At 39.6% G+C, this 20,584-nt stretch overlaps 2 non-coding genes across 2 annotated transcripts; one reads left to right on the forward strand and one right to left on the reverse strand.

The window, feature by feature from the left end:
* Nucleotides 1-9,301: 9,301 nt before the first annotated feature.
* LOC143965215 (small nucleolar RNA U13) lies at nt 9,302-9,398 on the reverse strand. The gene has a single exon (XR_013271596.1). It is a non-coding gene; the product is annotated as a small nucleolar RNA U13 (small nucleolar RNA).
* A 2,213-nt stretch (nt 9,399-11,611) lies between these two features.
* Nucleotides 11,612-11,708, forward strand: LOC143965216 (small nucleolar RNA U13). Its single transcript, XR_013271597.1, has one exon. It is a non-coding gene; the product is annotated as a small nucleolar RNA U13 (small nucleolar RNA).
* The last annotated feature ends 8,876 nt before the right edge of the window (nt 11,709-20,584 follow it).

Genomic DNA, 20,584 nt, shown 5'->3' on the forward strand with positions numbered 1-20,584 from the left:
TCACATGAAATCCCAATAAAATACATTCATGTTTTTGGTTGTAATATGACCAAATGTGGAAAATTCCAAGGGGTATGAATACTTTTTCAAGGCACTGTATAATCTAAGATTCAGAAAAATTTATATCCATGCCACGGACAGTGGAGTGTGTGTATGGATGACGTCAAGATATTATGCATCTGGTAAAGGAGATGCATCTAATATAGAAACATAAAAAATATTTGAATTATAATAAATATGATTAACTTTTAAAACAAACTAGGACATTGAATTTCCTGATCTACAGGTACACCAGAGAATCATATAACTACAAAAACACATTTTATAGCAGTTGATATAAATAGTTATGTACATTTTTTAAGCTCTCACTACAAACCGTATCTTTCAACTAATATAAAAGGATTAGAGAGAGCCGTACCAGTAATGGGAAGGAACAAGCTAAAATGTTATGCGAAAGATTTAATGAAAAAAAATATATAATTTTAATCTGGTTACGGAAACAACAAAGAAAGCAGGAAAACTGGCACATGAAGATTGCCAAAATAGAAACAAAATGTATCAAGTGAAAGAACAAAAACAGAGAGAACTAGATTGCTAACTAATGCACAACATTGACAAATTAGAACCATGCCCAACAAGTTTTTATATATTTTACAACAAGATCAAGAACATCTACAACAGCCTTTTTTACCCTTCAAAAATCGACAGGTATCAAGGAACCCCTACTAAAGTAATTATATCAAAAGCTTAGATATAACTACTAAAAGAGGAATGCATACGGTAAACATTGTAATGGCCATTTATATTGGTTAGTGGGGAAAAGCGCTTTTCATTTGTGGTCTTCGGTGGGATAGTACTTATCTTGCAAATGAGGTTGGTTCCCCTTTACAATGGTGGTCAGTAGAATGTGTTTACCTTTACATATCAGGTCAGTAGGTGGCATTACCCATTATATTGGTGGGCAGTAGAAGACATTACCCATTACATTGGTGGTCAGTAGGAGAGGTTTACCTTTACATTGGTGGTTGGTGGGAGAGATTATCTGTTACACTGGTGCTCAGTAGAGCTTCCCCTTTACAATGGTGGTCAGTAGGCAAGGTTTGCCTTTTTATTGGTATTGAGTAGGAGAGGTTACCCATTATATTGATTGACAGTAGAAAAAGTTCCTCTTTACAATGATGGTCAGTAGAAGAGGCTCACCTTTACACTGGTGGTCAGTAGGAGATGTTCTCCTTTACAATTGTGGTCAGTACAGAAGGTGCCCTTTTACATCTTTACTTTGGTGGTCAGTAGGAGAGGTCCCCTTTTACAAAGGTGGTCAGTAGAGGAGGAACCCCTTTACATCCTTACATTGGTGGTAAGTAGGAGAGGTCCCTCTTTATATAGGTGGTTATAAGAAGAGTTTACTGATTTCATTGATGGTCAGTAGAAGAGGTTACCCAACCAGGAGATGCCAGAGTTTTGCCCAGTCAGAGTGGCATGCCCTGGAATAGTAGGTGAACTAAATTCTACTTGTAGGCCTGCATTTTAGACAGGTCAACAGCTATTTTTGTTAATTTTAAAGAGTAAGTCCACTTTCATTGAGAAAAAAATCCCCTATGGGTGATCAATGTACATTAGGGGATTTAAAATACATTGTTATAGATTCCTAACTGTTTCTGTTCTGAAGAAATAGCTGTTTGTTTCATCATGTTCTTTGCGGACTGAATCTGAATGGGAGAGACTGGTTCAATGTAGTCACCTGGTGCATTCTCTGTGTTCCCATGGGAAAAGATGCAGGGTCTGCATCCCTTTAGCTGTTGGGGAGTATCTCATCAAAACTGAAATGCCTCTTGCAGGGAAGTCTAAAAGTTGACATTTCTGATAACATTTCTGGGGGTATTATGACAATGTTGTAACAGAACACATCCAGGTTGTCATATTGCATTGAATAATTTTACAGTGCTGCAGATTAAAAACAAAGGTACGTTATTATAACATTAAAGCACTGTTCTGGCCAAATTTATACTTTTTAAATAAAAATACCTCTATATTACACAAGCTTAATGTATTCTAGTAAAGTTAGTCCTTCAACTAAGGTCCATTTTGTTAGTTTATAGCATTAGTTTGTTATTTTATAAACTTCCAGCAGGCCGTGGCCATCTTAAGTGTGGGCATCTGAAGCCAGACTGTATTTCTTTCTGGATCTCATCCTTGCAGATCTCACACATGCTCAGTGCAGCACAAGCAGTGTACTAGGTTTCAGGTCAGGTTTCCATAGCAACGGCAGTGTCAGAGGAAGTTGCAGCCCCTTAGCTATGCAAACCTCTCCTCCCCTCCTCCCTCCAGGAACCAGGAAATAAATTACAATTGCATTATATTGCATTATATCTTGTATTGCCTACCTGCAAATGGCATAGACCAAGTAAAGATGAATTTCTATGAGATCACATCACATCGCCCCCAACAAATCACATCACAACACTACCAGCAAATCGTATCACATCGCCCCCAGCAAATCGGATCACAACACTACCAGCAAATCGCATCACATCGCCCCCAGAAAATTGCATCACAACATCCCCAGCAAATTGCATCACAACATCCCCAGCACATCGCATCACAACACCCCCAGCAAATCGCATCATATCACCCCCAGGAAATCGCATCACAACATCCCCAGCAAATTGCATCACAACATCCCCAGCACATCGCATCACAACACCCCCAGCAAATCGCATCATATCGCCCTCAGGAAATCGCATCACAACATCCCCAGCAAATCCCATCACACCGCCCCAGTAAATCGCCCGGCCAAATGCAGCCACTTATGCCCTGTATATGCAGCCACCTGTGCCCGTCAAATGCAGCAACTTGTGCCCATCATATGCAGCCACTTGCACCCGTCATATGCAGCCATCTGTGCCCATCAAATGCAGCCACTTGTGCCCCCATTAAATGCAGCCCCTTGTGCCCCCATTAAATACAGCCACTTACCTCCCACAAGGTCCCCAGAGAGACCCCCCTCCTCACATCAGAATCCCCAGAGAGGGGGCAAAGAGATGATGCAATCTCTCTCCTGTCTGCAGCTCTGCATAGTGAGGGCGGAAAAGCAGTGTGAAGTTCCCATGGCACCGCTCTCTCTCTCCGGTTCTCCCATGGTGCCCGCTTGATCTCTGGTGTTGCCTGCAGAAACTAGGGGCTACCCCCTGGCTCCAGTCCTACCACAAAACTCTTTCTCTTTCTTATCCTCCCAGCTGATGCAGAAACTCTTCCCATTCACGTCATTTCCTATCTGCCACAAAAAGCGCTATTTTGGCAATAGGGGATTCGCAAGAACTCCTGTGATACATGACAACGCTATCCCAGAAACCCTTGCAAATCGCCTAGTGACGTAATCGCCTTGGCGATTAGGGGCGGAAGTGAAGGAGAGCAAACTAAAAATAAGGTATTTACAAGCTTAAAAAAATTGAATAAATGGCCATTCTGAAAAGTATAAGTTATGGGCATGTAGTACAGACAAAGTTCAGAAAATGGGTGGAACTCCACTTTAAATTACAACATTTGTGTGTCAATTGTGTATGCTATATTATTTTTTTATTTGCTATATTTTTTTCCCCATGAACGTGGACTTTATGGAATCTTTAGCTATGACGCTATTGTCTAGTAAGTCTTGCTATTGCATAATGAAACCTGCTAGCAACAACAAGCACACAGACAACAAACATGAGTCGGTTATGCTGTTTTTGGCAAAGTGTTAGAAATCTGTTAGGCCTGCTTTAATACTTTGAAAATTGTGTTTATATAAGGCCATATTTTATTCACTTAGGTATTAAAATAATTTGTATCAATATTACTGACTGTATACTCTAAACTTAACAGGGGGCCCTCTAGCCTTCACTTCTTCTGTGGTGTTCAATTAAATTCCATGTAAACACTGTCAAACATTCTGCCTCATTCGGATTGTTTGTTTGGTTTATTTAATACGATTATAAAATGGCTTTTTTGCGTTCTTTGTTGGTTCCCCCGGCTGCTGTGTTCTTTTTGCAATATTTAAGGTTATGTCATGTTCAGATTAATGCAGCTCTTGAGCATTTTTCCTAATTCTCTCTACTCTCTATACTATATAATAAAATTATCCCTACATGTTAGTTTTTTTATCAGAGCAAAGGAATTGCACAATCAATCAGTTTTACATCCAGCAGTAAATATAATATGATGGCAATGTATTTTGCTGCCACCCAATGATGTAACTTTAGCCATAGCAGCTCATGAAGCTGCTATGGGGCTAACAACAAGGAGTGCCCCTTCCATCGCTATAAAAGAATTACACAAGAAGATTACTCACTTTCTAAAATGATTATACTACTACTAGAATTATTATTAATACTATAATTGCCTATATGTTATCTGCAGCTTTGACAGTCTGCCATTAAAGGATTTGGTTGGCCATTGGGCTGCCTATGGTCAGTCCAATAGACAACTGAGGGAGCATTAACAACAGGCTGACAACCTCAGTTCTAATTGTGAGGGAGCTTCGTGTTTTCAGCCTGCAACATTAATGCCGTGCACACACAACCGGACTTTCTGGCAGACTTGGTCCGGCGGACCGGAATCCATCAGACAATTCGATCTTGTATGGGCTCCAGGGGACTTTTTTTTCCCAAAAGTCAGACGGAACTAGAAATAAAACATGTTTCAAATCTATCCAACAGACTCAAGTCCAACAGACTAAAAATTGGGAAAACCGTTTGTCTGTGTGCTAGTCTGACAGGCCAAAAACGACGCAAGGGCAGCTATTGGCTACTGGCTATTGAACTTACTTGTTTAGTCCCGTTTACATCATCACATTCAAAACTAACGGACTTTCGAACGAACTTATTTCGGTCGTGTGTTGCCAAGTCCATTTCGTTCAGAAAGTCCGACGGAACTCTGCCGAAAGTCTGTCGGGAAGACCATCGGACCTAGTCCGTCAAAGTCTGGTCGTGTGTACGTGGCATAAGTCCTGTTACTGAATGGATCCAAGGGTAAGAAACTTTGCATCAGATTCACAAATGATTTGGTTTACAAAATGTATACAGTGAGACGTGATGTCAAACACAATGATAAAAAGATTTAGGTTTAGATATACTTTAAGTGTTATCACTGAGTTCTCTACAGGGGTGCACTATAGGCTGCCCACCTATTATACTAGATCCCCAGTAGTTGTAAAGAGAGGTATATTGTGTGCTACCCAATTCTGTACTGAAATAGGGGTGCATTATTGACCATCTACTTTAGACCAATAATAATTGGTGTATAAATAGGGTTGGTTCCTGACTGATATTTACCAGCCTTACTGGTGAAAATAGGATTGGTGTGAATGTTATTACCCAGAAAAGGAATAAGCATGAAATATAAATAAGGGTGCATTATATCTCCTGAAACGAATAGGGGTCCCATCAAAAATATTCTGTGGGGTCCTGTGGTTTCCATATACTGCCCTAATATCATCCAACAAGACAAAGGATTGAGCTACAAGCCCATGACAAAATGTCCATGCAGAAAGTTGTTAGGGGTTCTAACCATATTTGTAATACATCCAACCACACCGCACAAACCTTATATAACCGCTCTATAGGGTTGGGTACTTGGTTAAACAGTGACGCCATTCAGATCCAAACATAGTGAAAACCCAACACTCCAATGGAACTTCCAAGATGGCTGTTTACTGAAGTCCCGTATCAGTAGATACAGCAGACCCTTTTTGAAAAATACCAACCATTGCCACAGAAGATCTGAAGAGGACCCTATGTGTCACATGACTGGCCTGAAGACATTTAGATAAGGAAAGTATAAAAAATACAACCCGGGGCTGCTGGATCTATTGGTTCAGTAATACCATTATAATTATTTATGGAGCTGAAGACATTCTTAACTTTTCCTTTTGTCAGTGCTGTCTTCTAAATATTATTTTATTTGATATAACATTCAAAAGGTATAATGAAGTGAAAAAACTACCCTCCTTTAGTTTGATCCTTAGTATTAAATCAACTAATGTTATAGCAGGTACACATTTCATTTTGCAATTTGTACAATTTCTAACTGAAAAAAAATAACCCAGAGCGCACTGGTATCCTGAAACTTGTAGAACTTTTAATATAACGAACACAAAAAACAAACAAGTATTGTAAGTAATGTGCATGCATATAATCTATAGATCTATAGATAGATAGATAGAGAGCTAGATAGATAGATAGATAGATAGATAGATAGATAGATAGATAGATAGATAGATAGATTGGAGTTAGATTGGATTGGAGTATGATTTTAATGTATTTATATATATATTATATATGTATTTATATTATTATATATCAAAAGATGCTAATCTCATGTGTGGGTTGGGCTATTTTAAATTTTTTTTTTTTACATTTGTGAGTAGGGTTGTACAGATACCTATATCAGTATTGGTGCTGATACCAAGTATTTGCACGAGTACTCATTTTTGAGCCCATACAAAATAAATTCAAATTGCACTGCAAAGAATCGCACGCAATTTGAACAGGAATGCAGTGCAATTACTGTCTGAATCGCAGAATATTCCGGCACCGCTCCTGTGTGAACCCAGGCTTGTCATAGTGACTTCAGCCTGGATTTACACATGATCGGTAGGGGAAGCTGCATATGATTCAGACAGGAATTGCATTTCAGTTGAAATCGCATGCGTTTCTTTGCAGTGTGGTTTGAGCCCATTCATTTTGTATCAGTACTTGTAGTAAAAAAAATGGTATCATGCAACTCTATTTGTGAGTATACAGAGAGAATATATACCTACATGAATTTTTTGTGTTTGATATTCAATAATTTTATTTTATTGTAATTTTCTATGAATTTTGAATATTATGATTACAGGCTGTTGTATGATTTCGAGTTATAAGTCTTTTTACCTACTGTCCGATAGTTATAGTAAATTGTCTTTTGAAATTTGCTGCCATCTAGTGGTTATATTTGTTTTAGCATTTCTTATCATAGATCTTATGAAAACTTTACAGTATTTTGATAATACATTAAGAAAAATCAGGTCATAGCTGTGAATGGAACCTGTCACAAAGCAAAATACATGCATGAGTAGCCTCCAATCAGGGGCTGTGTACTAATTCTAGGCATATGAAAATAGAAGTTGTTATCTGCTATTACACATCAGTGCCAAAGAGTTATTAAGTAGTTCTGGATTGAGGTCATGGTAGCTTATCTTGTTTAATTGGTATAGGTTCCCTATAATTAGTTTTGACCTTTAAAGCAGAGTTTCATCCAAAAGTGGAAATGCTGCTTTAAGCACTTCTTAACCCCTTACATGCCACATTTGGCATGTCATTTTTTTGTGGGAGGGTCGGGGGGGGGGGGGGCAAGTACCTAGTTTTGACAGATACCTGCTCCCCCTTCTGCCTATGTAGCTCAAGCGGAAGTTCTCCTCTCCCACTCCCTCCCTGCAACCTTATGGGACATGTCACAGGTCCCAGAAGATTGCCCGGCCAATAGGGAGGCGCTGCGCGACTCACACATGCCCAGTGCACACCCAGCTGTAAAGCCATAAGCTGTCACAGCCGGGTGTCCACACTTGCAACGCCAGCACCAGGGAGAGATGAGGGAGAGAGCCGAGGGTTCGGGCTGCTGCATCGCTGGATTGTGGGACAGGTGAGTGTGTGTTTATTAAAAGTCAGCAGCTACGCTTTTTGTAGCTGCTGACTTTTAATAAACATAAAAATGATTGAAACTCTGCTTTGACTGCAAAGAAGCAAAGGTGAGTATATGAGACTCCATTCTCACTTGTGATTAGGGTGTCTGGAAGATTCTTGCAGACGGAATCACATGCATGTACAAACATCTGTGGCCGCTCAGCCTGTGCAAAGCAATCATAGGCTGACAGGTGCAGCGGCTGTTTGCTCATGTTGGCATGTATCTGCACATCCAGCGTTTACCTGTGATTGGAGACAGATGAATCTGCCAAAATGTGGGACATCCCAACAACGGTAAAACAACTGATACATCCAACTACTTCATAAAAATTGTAGTATTACCTGTCATATCTATGGTCAAAATGTAAAAACATATATTCCTTATAGTCATATATTTCCGCATTGTACTACAATTATTTCTAGCCTACTCTATTATTCAGAATGAAATTGTATTATTATATTATTTTATTATATTGTATTATTTAATTAATATAATAATATTATATTATATTATTTGTATTGCTATTACAATGCTGTTGTTATATTAAAGTGCACGCTACCACCATAGAGCTCCTTTAAATTCACACATGAATTAATAGGGCACATGTTAACATAACCAAAGTTTATCGCATTATTATTGCAGGAAATAAAACCCTTGCTATGATTTAGCACAGATCCAGGAGTCCTCTACATTTTCTAAAGAAATTTTAAACTTCCTTCCCTTCCTTCCTCCCGTTAAATTACCATTTTACCTAACATTCGGTTATTGAGACTGCCCATCACATTGCTGCCCCAATTGAGAGAAACCTAAAATGGGATGGTTGGGCATCAAATTCCTAAATTAGGTTAACATTTGCATAAGGCTTCTTGTTCACTAGCAGTTCCTAAAGTTGAGTTTAGGAGCTTTTGCCGTTTTTTGCCAGAGCTTTTAAACTCAATGTACACATAGGCTTTTAGCAGAGTTTAGGAGCTGCTGCAGTTATGTGAGGTTCAACCCCCCTCTCCTGAATGCAGAAGGGTCACATTCAGGGCCGGTCGTGGGAAAATGCAAAACAGCCCTGCGTTTTCCCAAAGGCATGGTAACTGATGGCCAAGCGTCCATGAAGCCCAAGAGTGCCTGGATTTGTGGATTCCTGGGACGCTTTAGAGGACTACTGATGCTATTAGCAATTTAAAGCTTTACAATTGTTTTGTTAAATGTGCATTTGTTTTGTTAGTTGAAAGTTGGTGGGATTTGTGTATTTCTTCTAGATCTGTAGAATAACCTAGTGTGAAACTTTACCCATGTGCAGGAGATTCCTAGAATAAAGACCACTCACCGCTGCTCTCTTTACTTGTGCAGAGTGACTGGTCTTGTCTCCGCCCCCCTCCTGTACTTTTCTACAGAGGGTCTGCAGTGGGTGGAGCCTACTGAATACCTCCCACAGATAGCTCTTCTGCACAACCCACACATGATTATTACTTTACAACCTATTTGGTAAAACAGTAATGTTACAATCATCAAAGTATAAATGAAAGCTTTAGCACCACAGCTTTGCATATAAATCAATGATCACATCCAACATGCTTTTAACTACTGCATTTAGCAAGTAAAGTCTTGTCCAGGTCAGAAGGGTAATGTGCTCAGACGTAACAATTAGAGCTGCACATTTCACATAGCCATGTGACTACCCACTCATCATTTCCTAGAACCAGAAGGATCACAGATGGAAATCAGCAGCCCCAACCCACTTCCAAGGACCCCTGGATCAGAATAGGGAGACACAAAATCATATTCCCATATTGCATTGTGCTATATTAACCACTTAAGAACCAAGCCTATTTCTGATACATGTTGCTTACAAGTTAAAATCTGTATTTTTTTGCTAGAAAATTACTTAGAACCCCCAAACATTATATATATATTTTTAGCAAAGACTTTGGAGAATAAAATGGCAGTCATTGTAATATGTCACACAGTATTTGAGCAGCAGGCTTTCAAGTGCACATTTTTGGGAAAAATACACTTCACTGAATTCTAAAAAGAGTAAAGTTAGCCCAATTTTTTGTATATTGTGAAAGATGATGTTACACCAAGTTAATAGATACCTAACATGTTACAGTTTAAAATTGTGCGCACTCATGGAATGGCAAACTATGACACTTAAAAATCTCCATCAGCGACACTTTAAAAAATGTTAATAGTTACAAGTTTAAAATTACAGAGGAAGCCTTTTTCCTAGAATTATTGCTCTCATTCTGATGATTGGCGCAATACCTCACATGTGTGGTTTGAATACCGTTTACATTTACGGGCACAATCTACGCATGCGAGAACAGGGACGCTTTAAAAAAAAAACGTATTTATTTATTTTTTACACTGTCCCTCAATCTGATCACTTTTATTGCTGTCGCAAGAAATGTAAACATCCCTTGTGACAGTAATAAGCAGTGACAGGTACTCTTTATGTGGGGATCGGGAGTCAAGAAGGCCCCAGATCCCTCCTTTACACTTAAATAGTAGGTGATGTTGAAAAAAGGCACAAGTCCATCCTATGTGTGTGATTATATGTCAGTACTTAAAAGTATTCAAAACCTGTATTTTGGAATACTGACATTGCTTCCGGGTTTTTACATCAGAGACCTGATTGCAGTTTTGTTTGCATTTCCGGCCATCCAGTGGAGAAGCAGAAGGCGGCGGGAGGGACATCCCCTCCTGCTACTGGTGATAACGGCTGACCACCAGCTCTAAAAACATTATTGGGGTGAAGTCTGCAGCTGCAGGCATCACCCCGGTACAACCACTTCCTCAAAGCGATGTACAGGTACGTCGTTTTGCAGGAAGTGGTGAAATGATATGCATATCTAAAATGCGAGGCTATTAGGGATGTTGTGCCACAGTGAAGCCCAGGAGATGTGTAGGACGGGGTTGTATAGCTAAATTGGGGACTTTTACCTACAGGAAAGCCTATAATAAGGCTTACCTGTAGTTAAAAAAAATATCTCCTAAATCTGTACGGTTTGGGAGATATTTCCCTCGCAATCCGCCGTTGACTGCAGCGGCGCATGCGCACAGGGGATTTCCGGCTGGAAGCCCGGCAGACGTCGGGCCCTGCTGGAGAGAAATCTACCGCGCGCATGCGCGGGAGTGACGATATCGCGGCTCTGGCCACTCACAGCGCCGGAGCCGCAATACCCGGAAGAAACGCTGAGGGAACATGTCGGGGCCTCGTTCTAAGGTAAGTATTTCATAATGAGCTAGTATGCCTTTTGCTTTGCAGGTGAGAAAAAAAAATTCAGCGAGTTTACAACTGCTTTAATTGCCTTGCTTGTTATGGGCCAAAACTTTACTTTTGCTCTGGTTTTGGTCACTTAGAGACAGACAACTTCTCTGCTTTCTCTTAGATTTTTTTAGCGCTATCAAACTTTTTTCTTAAGTCAAGTTGAAGAGAAAGCAGAGAGGTTGCCTGTCTCTAATGCAGCCTTTCTCAACCCTTTTACCCCAGGGGAACCCCTGATAAAAACCCATTCATTTGGGGACAGTGGGAACAATGCCCCTTACTTTGGAGGTCTGTTAGAAGAATGCCCTTTTTTTGAGTGGTGGTAAGAATGGCCCCCTTACAGAGAGCTATAAAGATCATTGGTGCCATACCACTGGCTCCTCCAAGTGACATTGGCTTAGATCTATGTAGGCACCATCAAACGGGAGGTAAATCAGCCACAGCTCAGGGAACCCCTAGCCACCTCTGGAGGAACCCTGGTTGAGAATGGCTGCTCTAATGTATCAAAACTGGAGCAAAAGCACTCTATGTTTATGCCAGAATTGTTAGTGCCAATAATATAACACGGTATAATATGGGCATAGGAATTTGTGTCTCCCTATCCTAATCCAGTGGTCATTGAAGCTGGGTGTTAGCTGAGGGTTTCCTTCGGTGATCCTTCTGGTTCTAGGAAATGATGAGTGGGTAGGCACATGGCTATGTGAGATGTGCATCCCCAGTTGTTACGACTGAGCACATCACCCTTCTGACCTAGAAATATAAAAACTTTATTTATCAAATGTAGTTATTTAATAGAAGAGAAGTGCAGCAATTCTATGATGGTTAAAATAAATTTCTGTTAATATGAATGTTTTTGTCTTTTGTTATCTGTAGATCTCTACTATATCCTGGCAATGAGTCCAGGGCATCCTGTTATTCAGATTTTGACTTCATTATGAAAGTTTGTTTGTCCATCCCAGCTTCTGTTTCTCTCTATTGGTCCAGTCATGTGATGGATTGTCTCAATAACCAATTGGGACTCACTGTGGATTGGATCCGGTTAGATTGTTTTGTGGGCAATCCAGGCACCAACTTCATTAAGAAGTTCAAATTTGTATTGCAGAATACAGAGGACTGCTAAAACTGATGGTCAATATAGCAGGCACCTCAGAGTGCCTGCTATTATATGTGAGTGACATTCCTGCCCTATTTACTTACTGTCTTCACTAGACAGGGAAAATCAACAACAACAACAGACAGAAAAGGGGAGGGGCAGGCTAGAACCCCTGTTGTTGTCTGTGACCCATCATGGATTTTTCCTGCTTTCTGGTGAAGCCATCATGACTGTGACTGCCGACAATGAAAAGGTCTTGTCATGTGGTCCTCACACCCAGTTTTGCATTTGGAATGTGTCAGAACGCCATTGGGGTTGAACATTGTGCATAGTGCATCCCTAAACCCTGCACTCTATATGCAACACACCCCTACACCCTGCACTCTGTACACAGCACACTCTTGAACCCTGCATTTTGTACACAATACACCGCTGAACTCTGCACTCTGTACACAGCACAGTCCAAAACCCTGCACTCTGTATGCAGCACACTCCTAAACCCTGCACTCTGTACACAGCACATTCCTAAGCCCTGCACTCTATACACAGTACCCCTGAACTCTGTACACAACACACCCCTAAACCCTGCACTCCGTACACAGTACACCCCTGAGCTCTGTACACAATACACCCCTACACCTGCACTCTGTACGAAGCACACCACTAAATTCTGTACACAGCACACCCCTAAACACTAACAATTAACTTCTCTTTTTTGCTGCCTTTTAGTCAGTCTAGAGTGTTCTGGGGCGTTGTGACACTGCTGTATAGTACACATCCAGGCTGTCTTATTGCATTCAATTTTACAGTGCTGCGGATTAAAAGCAAAGGTAATTTTTAACTTTACATTACACCATGACTTGTGTAGAAATTGTGTATGCTTTTTTTATTTATTTTTTGCTATTTTTTTTTTTTTTTCCCACAGAAGGGTACTTTAAGCTATATTTAACTTTGACGCTACTGTCTGGTAAGTCTTGCTATTGCATAATGAAACCTGCTAACCACAACAAGCACACAGACAACAGTCATGGGTCGGTATGCAGTTTTTGGAAAAGTGTCAGAAATCTGTTAGGCTTGCTTTAACACTTTGGAGATTGTGTATAGATAAAGGCCATCATTTATTTACTTAGGCATTAAAATAATTAGTATCAATATTACTGACTGTATACTCTAAACTGAACCAGGGGGCCCTCTAGCCTTTGCTTCTTCTGCAGGGTTCAATTAAATTCCATGTAAACATTGTCAAACATTCAGCCTCATTCAGATTGTTTGGTTTACTATTTAATGCGATTATAAAATGGCTTTGTCATGTTTTTTGTTGGTTCTGCCGACTGCAGAGTTCTTTTTTGCAATATTGAAGGCTATGTCATGTTTAGATTAATGCAGCTCTTGAGCATTTTTTCTAAGTAATTCTCTGTAAACGTAATAATATAGAATAAAACTATCCCTAAACATTCTCATCAGAGTATAGGAATTGTACAAACAATCAGTTTTACATCCAGCACAGTAAACATATTATGATGGGAATGTATTTTGCTGCCATCTAATTGTGTAACTAGTATAGCCATTGTAGCCCATGAAGTTGCTATGGGGCTAATGACAAAGGGGGCCCATTCTATTGCTATAAAAGAATTATACATTAAAAAAATTTCTCACATTCTGCCTTTGCCATTGCTATTAGCTGCAGTGTTGTCAGACTACAATGCAAGGTCCTTCATTTGGCCATTGGGCTGCCTATAGACAACTGATGGTGCATGAACAGCAAAGTTGACAACCTCAGTTCTAATTGTGAAGATGTGGCTTTGTGTTGTCAGCCTGCCGTCAGGCAGAGCCACAGAACTGCATTTTGCCTATGTAAACAAGACAGATTGCCATTCTGACAGAGGGGGAAGGGATGAGTTTGTGGTCCTGCAAATCAGGGAATAAATTCCATCTCTTCCCCTAGTAAATGCACCTCCCACAGTGTAGTAAAACACTGGCTAGGCACACATTTAACCCTTTCATTGCCCCTGATGTTTAACCCCTTCCCAGCCAGTATCATTCTTAAAGTGACAGTGCATATTTTTAACTTGTCAGTTAGTGTCAGAATATCCACAGCAAAATTGCAGTCCCTCTATAAGTCGCTAATCTCCACCATTACTAGCAAAAAAAAAAATAATAATAACAAAAATATCACATTGTTTATAGACACAATGCCTTTTGTGCAAACCAATCAATATCCGCTTATTTTTTTTTTTTACCAAAAATATGTGGCAGAATAAATATTGGTCTAGATTTATGAAGAAATCAGATTTTTTCTTTTTTTTTTATGAATATGTTTTGAAGCAGAAAGTAAAAAATATTTTTATTTTTTTATATAAAACTGTCAGACTTTTTTTGTTTATGGCACAAAAAAAAAAAAAGCGGAGGTGATCAAATACCACCAAAATAAATTTCTATCTGTGGGAAAAAAGGGACAAAAATTTTACTTAGGTACAGCATTGCATGACCATTGTCAGTTAAAGTAACGCAGTGCCATATCGCAAACAATGGCCTGGTCATGAAGGGGGTAAATATTCCGGAGGCCAAGTGGTTAACCACTTGCTTACTGGGCACTTAAACCCCCTTCCTACCTAGGCCAATTTTAAGCTTTCAGCGCTGTCACTCTTTGAATGACAATTGCACGGTCATGCAACACTGTACCCATATGAAATTTCTTTAATTTTTTTCACATAAATAGAGATTTATTTTGGTGTTATTTAATCACTACTGGGGTTTTTATTTTTTGCTAAACAAACAAAAAAAGATTGAAAATTTAGAAAAAAAAATGTTTTAGATAGTTGTAATAAAATTTAGCAAACAGGTAATTTTTCTCCTTCATCGATGTGTGCTGATCAGGCTGCGCTGATGGGCACTGATGGGCGGCACTGATGGGCGGCACTGATGAGGTGGCACTGATGGGCACTGATAGGCAGCACTGAAGGGCACTGATAGGCATTGGTAGGTGACACTGATAGGCAGCACTGATGGGCACTGATAGATGGTACTGGTGGGCACTGATGGGTGGCACTGGTGGGCACTGCTTAGCAGCAGTGGGTCTGGAGTGTGCGGGACCGATGTCCCATTTATTCCAGACAGTAATCGGCTTTTTTTTAAGCTGATTACCGGCTCTGTTTGGCTGACAGCTAATCACATGGTAACGGGCTCGGATTGGTCCCTTACTTCGAACCGGTGATCAGCCGAGTCTCATGGACTTGCTGATCACAGAGCGAGCCGCGTGCACCCCACGGGGGGCGTGCAGGCATCAGATGCATGGGAGGACGCCCTCCCAGCAATTTAGGCCCACGATGTAGCCGTCTTTCATCTATAGCGCGGGCAGCAAGAGGTTATATAGTATCACTGGGTTCTCTACAGGGGTGCATTATAGGCTGCCTACCTATGATCCCCAGCAGTTGTAAAGAGAGGTCTATTATATGCTACATAATTATGATCTGAACTTCTGAAAGTATTTAGGGGTGCGTTATTGACCACCTATTTTAGACCAATAGTAATTTGTGTATATATACGGTTGGTTCCTGGCTGGTTAGAAAAAATAAAAATTGGGAAAACGTACTCAAAGGCATAGATAAAAATATCTAAATTTATTTAGACAACATCATAAAAAACATTTTTTTCTTTATATACATTTTTGGATGTGGTGCCATGCAATACGGGTGTTGTCTCTGTTTTTCTTATTTAGTTCCTGACTGGTATTTACCATCCTTACTAGTGAAAATAGGATTGATGTAAATGTTAAAAGGGGTAAAGATTTGATATAAATAAGGGTGCATTATATCTTCTGAAATTGATAGGGGTCCCATCAAAATTATTCTGTGGGGTCCTGTGATTTCTAAATACTGTCCTACTATCATCCCACAAGACTAAAGATTGAGCTACAAGCCCATGAAAAAAAAAGTCCATGCAAAAAAGATTATCCTGTTAGGAGTTCTAACCATACTTGTAATCTATCAAACCACACTGCACAAACCTCATATTATCTCCTGTCCATAGAGGCGGGTGCTCGGGTAAGAGGTGCTAGCTTACAGATCCATAGCTCCCAACTGTCCCTGTTTTGGAGCAATGTCCCTCTGTCCCTCATTACTCCTCATTTGTCCATCATTTTGGCCCGATCTATATAGTTGTATATAAAATGCACTTTTTATCTATCAAAAAGTGTTTCTAAACCTTTCACCTGATTTCTAAGTTGTTGCATTTGTAAATTCCAAAAGCCAATATAAAAGAATAGTAATGATGAAAAAAAAAGCACTTGTGGGTTTAACCAATCTTGTTTTTTTGTACAATTTTCGTTTAAAGGGCATGGCAAGGGGTGTGTCATATGCCTGCATACTTTTGCTGATAGGAGTCCCTCATTCCCATTTCAAAAAGTTCATTATTATTAAGTCAACTAATGTTAGAAAAGATACACATTTCATTCTGCAATTTGTACAATTTAGAACAAAAGATAACCCAGATTGCAATGGTATCCTGAAGCTTAGAGAACTTTTAATATAAAAAATAAATAAAAACAATCAAGCGTTGTAAGTAATGTGAATGCAAACAATTCTAATCATGAACTCTTCATACAGAATTTGTATATATACATTTGGAAGTATATTTTTAATAATATTTTTTGAAGTATGATTTTAATGTATTTATATTACTATATATCAAAATACGCTAGTTTCATGAGCGGTTGGGTTATTTTTAAAATGTTTTTATATTTGTGAGTCTACAGAGAGATTATATACACACATGATATTTAATTAATTTTAAAGAAAATTTAATTTTCTATGACTTTTGAATATCATGGTTATAAATTGATTATCCTTTGAGATCAATAAAGTATTTCTGAATTGCAAGCTGTTGTGTGATTACGAGTTATAAGCCTTTTCACTTACGGTCCCATAGTCATCTTAAAGTAGAACTATAGGCAAAACTTTTTTTTTTACGTTTTGGATGGAGTAAAGGAGGGTTATAACTCCTGTCTGATTGCAGAGATTTCGGTTTACTTCCTGTCCCAAAGCCAAACTGGAAGTGAGGGAAAATCCCTGCAAATTGAAGGAATTCCTTGGGGACCCCAGGTTGCTAGAACTAGTGTCCCCTTTGGATGATTTCCCATCTATTACTTTTCTGAGGGACAACCCAAAATTTGTGATTTTCTTTTACTTTCAATGACAATGGTAAACAGAGTAAATAGAGAGGGTGAATTTCCTTAACGGGGACACAGACAGCAATAAAAACTGACAAGCGTACTAATCCATCTCCACTCTATCCAAAACAAAAAAAAAAAGTTTTGCCTTTAGTTATACTTTAACCACTTGCCACCCGCCCCCCTGTCAGTGCGGGTCTTGTTCAGGGTGGACATCATATGATGGCGCCCAGAGTGGCTGCTCTCACGTGCCCTCTGTGGTGCGCAGCGACAGCGGCCGCACTGTGTTGCTAGGACACGGTGCAACACAGATCTCTGTAAAGAGCCACGACTTAATGAAGGGATAAGCTATAAACCATTTCTTTAGTATTACTTGGTTCCTTTTTCTTTTCTTTTTTCATGTTGATTTGTTTTGCTTTAAAGATGTCACTTATTATCATCTTGAGCGTTCTCTGCTGCACATGTGAATGTCTCACGCCCCTGATTTTCCACTGGATCATCCAGCCTCCCCTATGGCATTTCCATCTGAACATCATAGAGGCACACCTGTCTGGGTTGATTGTGTTGTTGACCCCTTTCATGCTGTTCACAGAAGAGAGAGGAAACCTTTTTCTTAATTATCATATTGATTTAGTTAATTTTCCTTATTTAAATGCTGATATTCAAATATAGTCTAGATAGATTGAAGTACTGTAATAGGCATTAGGTGTATGTACTCATGACTTTGGATGTACTTGTATTTACTGTTTTTATCTATAATTTTCAATAAAAGTATTTGAATTCATTTTTTATATTAAAATCTGATTTAATTGTCTCTAATTTGTACCTTTAAAATCCCATATCTCTTTTCTTGCTATTTCTTAATTTTAAAGGGATGATGGTACTATTATTTGTTTAATCTGTTTGGAATTTGGTCCCCAACTACCTCTTCAACTAAAAAAACCCAGGAGTGATTAAATATCACCAAAAGAAAGCTTTATTTGTTTTAGAAAATGACCAAAAATTTCACATGGTTACAGTGTAGCATGACCGCGCAATTGTCATTCAAATTGTGACAGCGCTGAAAGCTGAAAAATGGCCTGGGCAGGGAGGGGGTGTAAGTGCCCTGTATTGAGCTCTTGTACCAAATTGTATTGTAACTGTACTGTCTACCCTCATGTTGTAAAGCACTGCACAAACTGTTGGCGCTATATAAAACCTGTATAATAATAATAATATTGAGGTAGCTAAATTGTCTTTTGAAATTTGCTGCCATCTAGTGGTTGAATTTGTTTTAGCATTTATTATTGTAGATTTTATGAACACCCTATTTTGAGAATATATTAAGCAAAATTAGATCATGGTGATAAACGGAATCTTTCAAAAAATAAAAATACATATCTTAGAAGCCTCCAATCAGGGGATATGTACTAATTCTGGGGATATGATAAGAGAAGTTGTTGTTTGCTATTACACATCAGTGCCAAAGAGCTATTATATCGTTCTGGATTGAGGTCATGGTAATTTATCTTGTTTAATTGATAAATATGCCCTAAAACTAGTGTAGCGGCGGCTCCTGAAGAGCACGTGCTATGTTTTTTTAAATTTACAAATGCCGCAATTTAGCAATCAGATGAAAGGTTTAGTGCTGGAAAACACTTTTTGATAGCTAAAAAGTGCATTTTGCATTCAATATACAATATATAGATTGGGCCAAATAAGGAGGACAGAGGGGCATTGCGCCAAATCAGGGACAGTCCTTTGAAATCAGGGACAGTCAGGAGCTATGCCTTTGCATTTACTTGGAAATGTGTTCTGTGATATATATTCACTATGTCCTGTGTGTAGGCACTGCTGTATCACACATTTCACAGAGCCTGCCAGCAGAGGTGATGGGAGGCGGAGTTTCAGGAGGCGGAGTCACTACAGGAATGACAGCTTTCAGCCAGCAAGATACCAAAAGCAGAGGTGAAGCTACAAAGCATGCAGGGAATTCAGAAGGTTGCAGAAAGAGATGGCCAGCTGACAGCTAGAACAATTAAAGAAAATATTACAAGTAAGCTTACATTGCATTGTGAAAAATAAATATTATTTGTATTGCTACAAGAATGCTTTTTTTTTTTTTTAAAGAAAGTGCATGCTGTGGCCATAAATCACCTTTAAATTCACGCACGAATTGATAGGGCACATGTTTGCTTATCTCATTATTAAAATTCAAAAAAATAAAAAAAATAAAAAAATCCCTTGCTGTGATTTAGCACAGATCCAGGAGTCCTCTATATTTTCTAAAGAAAATTTCAACTATCTAGTAAAGTTGGTGCCATGTCTGTGTCTACCTTCACCCATCCTTCTTTCTACTGTGCCACCCTAAGGTTAATGAGATTGCCTTTGCAGAAATAGGAATAGAAGGTGGGATGGTGACCTATATAGCTGCTTTTAGTAGCAATACCATTTGGTTTTTGAGACTCCCCATCACAGTTATCAACTTTCTAAAGGAAGTTAATATTTGCATAATAGTACCTGGGTTTGTGGATTCTTTGGGCACTTTAGGGGACTGATTACTGATACTACTAGCAATTTAAAACTTTATCCTTTTGTTACAAAAGGGGCATGTGTATTATTACTTAAAAGTTGGTGCACTTTGTGTATTTCTTCTAGACCTGTGCAGTAATCCATTGTAAAATGTGCAGGAGATTCCTGTAATAAAGACTGGTCACTGCTGCCTTCTCTCCTTGTACAGGATGACTGGTCTTGTCTCCTCCCCCTCCTGTACTTTTCTACAGACAGCCTGTCAGTGGCGGGGCATCCATAAGGCCACTCTCTCCAGCCACCCCCATATGACCAATGGATAGAGTCATGCATTGCATGGCCGCCGCTGCCACACCCAGAGCCATAAAAGGGGCCGGGCGCCTGAATTACAGTGACGGGGGGGTTGTTTTTGAAGCACCTGATTAGAGCCATAGGCTCTAATAGGCGTCAAAAAAGGTGACCTGCGAGCACCATGCTTGTGTGTTAGAAAAGCAAATGAATATTCGCTTTCCTAACACTGAACCACCTTTCCGCCAATCAGGTGCTCGGGTCTGTTACCTGTCACCTGACTGGCTGAAATGATAGGCGTGTGATTGGGCGCCTGTCCAATCATAGGCGAAGAGAGGACAGGAGAAGACATCGAGGTAATGGAGGAGCATGGAGGACACCGCTCACCGGAGGGGCACAGTGACAGCATTTGATGGGCACAGTGGGAGCATTTGATGGCACAGTGGCAGCATTTTATGGCACAGTGGCAGCATTTCATGGTACAGTGGCAGCATTCAATGGCACAGTGGGAGCATGCAATGGCACAGTGGCAGCATTTTATGGGCACAGTGGGAGCATTTGCTGGCACAGT

This window comes from Lithobates pipiens, unplaced genomic scaffold (genome assembly GCF_037356315.1).
Source record: "Lithobates pipiens isolate NorthernLeopardFrog02 unplaced genomic scaffold, aLitPip1_a1.2 Scaffold_8, whole genome shotgun sequence".
Classification (NCBI taxonomy): domain Eukaryota; kingdom Metazoa; phylum Chordata; class Amphibia; order Anura; family Ranidae; genus Lithobates; species Lithobates pipiens.